This window comes from Rattus norvegicus, chromosome 19 (genome assembly GCF_036323735.1).
Source record: "Rattus norvegicus strain BN/NHsdMcwi chromosome 19, GRCr8, whole genome shotgun sequence".
NCBI lineage: Eukaryota > Metazoa > Chordata > Mammalia > Rodentia > Muridae > Rattus > Rattus norvegicus.
The window spans coordinates 25935515-25940070 of record NC_086037.1 but is presented as its reverse complement, the minus strand read 5'-3'; the positions used below and the strand labels follow the sequence as shown (position 1 = coordinate 25940070).

General features: G+C 38.7%; 1 non-coding gene across 1 annotated transcript; it reads right to left on the bottom strand.

Moving 5' to 3' along the window:
- Positions 1-4143: 4143 nt before the first annotated feature.
- Positions 4144-4250, bottom strand: LOC134483703 (U6 spliceosomal RNA). The gene has a single exon (XR_010060587.1). It is a non-coding gene; the product is annotated as a U6 spliceosomal RNA (small nuclear RNA).
- Between the last annotated feature and the right edge of the window lie 306 nt (positions 4251-4556).

Below are 4556 nucleotides of genomic sequence, written 5' to 3'. Positions count from 1 at the left end.
TACCAGTCTGCCTCCCACCAACAATGGAGGAGTGTTCCTCTTTCTCTGCATCCTCGCCAGCATCTGCTGTCACCTGAGTTTTTGATCTTACCCATTCTCACTGGTGTGAGGTGAAATCTCAGGGTTGTTTTGATTTGCATTTCCCTTATGACTAAAGATGTTGAACATTTCTTTAGGTTTTTCTCAGCCATTCAGTATTCCTCAGCTGTGAATTCTTTGTTTAGCTCTGAACCCCATTTTTTAATAGGGTTATTTGTCTCCCTGCGGTCTAACTTCTTGAGTTCTTTGTATATTTTGGATATAAGGCCTCTATCTGTTGTAGGATTGGTAAAGATCTTTTCCCAATCTGTTGGTTGCCGTTTTGTCCTAACCACAGTGTCCTTTGTCTTACAGAAGCTTTGCAGTTTTATGAGATCCCATTTATTGATTATTGATCTTAGAGCATAAGCCATTGGTGTTTTGTTCAGGAAATTTTTTCCAGTGCCCATGTGTTCCAGATGCTTCCCTAGTTTTTCTTCTATTAGTTTCAGTGTATCTGGTTTGATGTGGAGGTCCTTGATCCACTTGGACTTAAGCTTTGTACAGGGTGATAAGCATGGATCGATCTGCATTCTTCTACATGTTGACCTCCAGTTGAACCACCACCATTTGCTAAAAATGCTATCTTTTTTCCATTTGATGGTTTTGGCTCCTTTGTCAAAAATCAAAGTGCCCATAAGTGTGTGGTTCATTTCTGGGTCTTCAATTCTGTTCCATTGTTCTATCTGTCTGTCTCTGTAACAATACCATGCAGTTTTTATCACTATTGCTCTGTAATACTGCTTGAGTTCAGGGATAGTGATTCCCCCTGAAGTCCTTTTATTGTTGAGGATAGTTTTAGCTATCCTGGGTATTTGCTATTCCAGATGAATTTGCAAATTGTTCTGTCTAACTCTTTGAAGAATTGGATTGGTATTTTGATGGGGATTGCATTGAATCTGTAGATCGCTTTTGGTAAAATGGCCATTTTTACTATATTAATCCTGCCAATCCATGTGCATGGGAGATCTTTCCATCTTCTGAGGATTTCTTCAATTTCTTTCTTCAGAGTCTTGAAGTTCTTATTGTACAAATCTTTTACTTGCTTGGTTAAAGTCACACCGAGGTACTTTATATTATTTTGGTCTATTATGAAGGGTGTCGTTTCCCTAATTTCTTTCTCGGCTTGTTTCTCTTTTGTGTAGAGGAAGGCTACTGATTTATTTGAGTTAATTTTATACCCAGCCACTTTGCTGAAGTTGTTTATCAGCTTTAGTAGTTCTCTGGTGGAACTTTTGGGATTACATAAATATACTATCATATCATCTGCAAATAGTGATATTTTGACTTCTTCTTTTCCGATCCGTATCCCCTTGACCTCCTTTTGTTGTCTGATTGCTCTGGCTAAAACTTCAAGAACTATATTGAATAAGTAGGGAGAGAGTGGGCAGCCTTGTCTAGTCCCTGATTTTAGTGGGATTGCTTCAAGTTTCTCTCCATTTAGTTTAATGTTAACAACTGGTTTGCTGTATATGGCTTTTACTATGTTTAGGTATGGGCCTTGAATTCCTATTCTTTCCAGGACTTTTATCATGAAGGGGTGTTGAATTTTGTCAAATGCTTTCTCAGCATCTAATGAAATGATCATGTGGTTTTGTTCTTTCAGTTTGTTTATATAATGGATCATGTTGATGGTTTTCCGTATATTAAACCATCCCTGCATGCCTGGGATGAAGCCTACTTGATCATGGTGGATGATTGTTTTGATGTGCTCTTGGATTCAGTTTGCCAGAATTTTATTGAGTATTTTTGCGTCGATATTCATAAGGGAAATTGGTCTGAAGTTCTCTTTCTTTGTTGTGTCTTTGTGTGGTTTAGGTATAAGAGTAATTGTGGCTTCGTAGAAGGTATTCGGAAGTGATCCATCTGTTTCAATTTTGTGGAATAGTTTGGATAATATTGGTATGAGGTCTTCTATGAAGGTTTGATAGAATTCTGCACTAAACCCGTCTGGACCTGGGATCTTTTTGGTTGGGAGAACTTTAATGACTGCTTCTATTTCCTTAGGAGTTATGGGGTTGTTTAACTGGTTTATCTGTTCCTGATTTAACTTCGGTACCTGGTATCTGTCTAGGAAATTGTCCATTTCCTGTAGATTTTCAAGTTTTGTTGAATATAGGTTTTTATAGTAAGATCTGATGATTTTTTGAATTTCCTCTGAATCTGTTGTTATGTCTCCCTTTTCATTTCTGATTTTGTTAATTTGGATGCATTCTCTGTGTCCTCTCGTTAGTCTGGCTAAGGGTTTATCTATCTTTTTGATTTTCTCAAAGAACCAACTTTTGGTTCTGTTGATTCTTTCTATGGTCCTTTTTGTTTCTACTTGGCTGATTTCTGCTCTGAGTTTGATTATTTCCTGCCTTCTACTCCTCCTGGGTGTATTTGCTTCTTTTTGTTCTAGAGCTTTTAGGTGTGCTGTCAAGCTGCTGACATATGCTCTTTCCTGTTTCTTTCTGCAGGCACCCAGCGCTATGAGTTTTCCTCTTAGCACAGCTTTCATATTTCCCATAAGTTTGGGTATGTTGTACCTTCATTTACACTAAATTCTAAAAAAGTTTTTAATTTCTTTCTTTATTTCTTCCTTGACCAGGTTATCATTGAGTAGAGCATTGTTCAATTTCCACGTATATGTGGGCATTCTTCCTTGATTGTTATTGAAGAACAGTTTTAGGCCGTGGTGGTCCGATAGCACGCATGGGATTATTTCTATCTTTCTGTACCTGTTGAGGCCCGTTTTTTGACCAATTATATGGTCAATTTTGGAGAAAGTACCATGAGGAGCTGAGAAGAAGGTATATCCTTTTGCTTTAGGATAGAATGTTCTATAAATATCCGTTAAGTCCATTTGGCTCATGACTTCTCTTAGTCTGTCTACATCTCTGTTTAATTTCTGTTTCCATGATCTGTCCATTGATGAGAGTGGGGTGTTGAAATCTCCCACTATTATTGTGTGAGGTGCAATGTGTGTTTTGAGCTTTAGTAAGGTTTGTTTTACATATGTAGGTGCCCTTGTATTTGGGGCATAGATATTTAGGATTGAGAGTTCATCTTGGTGGATTTTTCCTTTGATGAATATGAAGTGTCCTTCCTTATATTTTTTGATGACTTTTAATTGAAAATTGATTTTATTTGATATTAGAATGGCTACTCCAGCTTGCTTCTTCTGACCATTTGCTTGGAAAATTGTTTTCCAGCCTTTCACTCTGAGGTAATGTCTGTCTTTGTCTCTGAGGTGTGTTTCCTGTAGGCAGCAGAATGCAGGGTCCTCGTTGCGTATCCAGTTTGTTAATCTATGTCTTTTTATTGGGGAGTTGAGGCCATTGATGTTGAGAGATATTAAGGAATAGTGATTATTGCTTCCCGTTATATTCATATTTGGATGTGAGGTTATGTTTGTGTGCTTTCATTCTCTTTGTTTGTTGCCAAGACAATTAGTTTCTTGCTTATTCTAGGGTATAGCTTGCCTCCTTATGTTGGGCTTTACCATTTATTATCCTTTGTAGTGCTGGATTTGTAGAAAGATATTGTGTAAATTCGGTTTTGTCATGGAATATCTTGGTTTCTACATCTATGTTAATTGAGAGTTTTGCAGGATACAGTAACCTGGGCTGGCATTTGTGTTCTCTTAGGGTCTGTATGACATCAGTCCAGGATCTTCTGGCCTTCATAGTTTCTGGCGAGAAGTCTGGTGTGATTCTCATAGGTCTGCCTTTATATGTTACTTGACCTTTTTCCCTTACTGCTTTTAATATTCTTTCTTTATTTTGTGCATTTGGTGTTTTGACTATTATGTGACGCGAGGTGTTTCTTTTCTGGTCCAATCTATTTGGAGTTCTGTAGGCTTCTTGTATCCCTATGGGTGTCTCTTTTTTTAGGTTAGGGAAGTTTTCTTCTATGATTTTGTTGAAGATATTTACTGGTCCTTTGAGCTGGGAGTATTCACTCTCTTCTATACCTATTATCCTTAGGTTTGATCTTCTCATTGAGTCCTGGATTTCCTGTATGTTTTGGACCAGTAGCTTTTTCCGCTTTACATTATCTTTGACAGTTGAGTCAATTATTTCTAAAAATATGGAACGCTTCACGAATTTGCGTGTCATCCTTGCGCAGGGGCCATGCTAATCTTCTCTGTATCGTTCCAATTTTATTATATGTGCTGCCGAAGCGAGCACCAGGATAGACATTCTTTATCAGCAGGTCTCAGGGTAGAACTGGATATGTGACCCTGTTCTACAGCACTGTCCAGAGTGGTAAATGCAGCTTCTGAAGAGGAATGCAGGCCTGGCCTCTAGACCTCCACCTTCCAGGCCTGTCTGGAGAGCCTGATGCCCTGGCAAAAGAGACTCCTTCTCTCCAGAGGAGCACTGCAGTCAAATGACATATCAGTGATGAAAACTATCAGTCCCCAAAGGCATGCCACTGAGCAGAGATAGCCTCAGTCATGCACCTCTGCCCATCCCCAGTTCCTCGTGTCAATA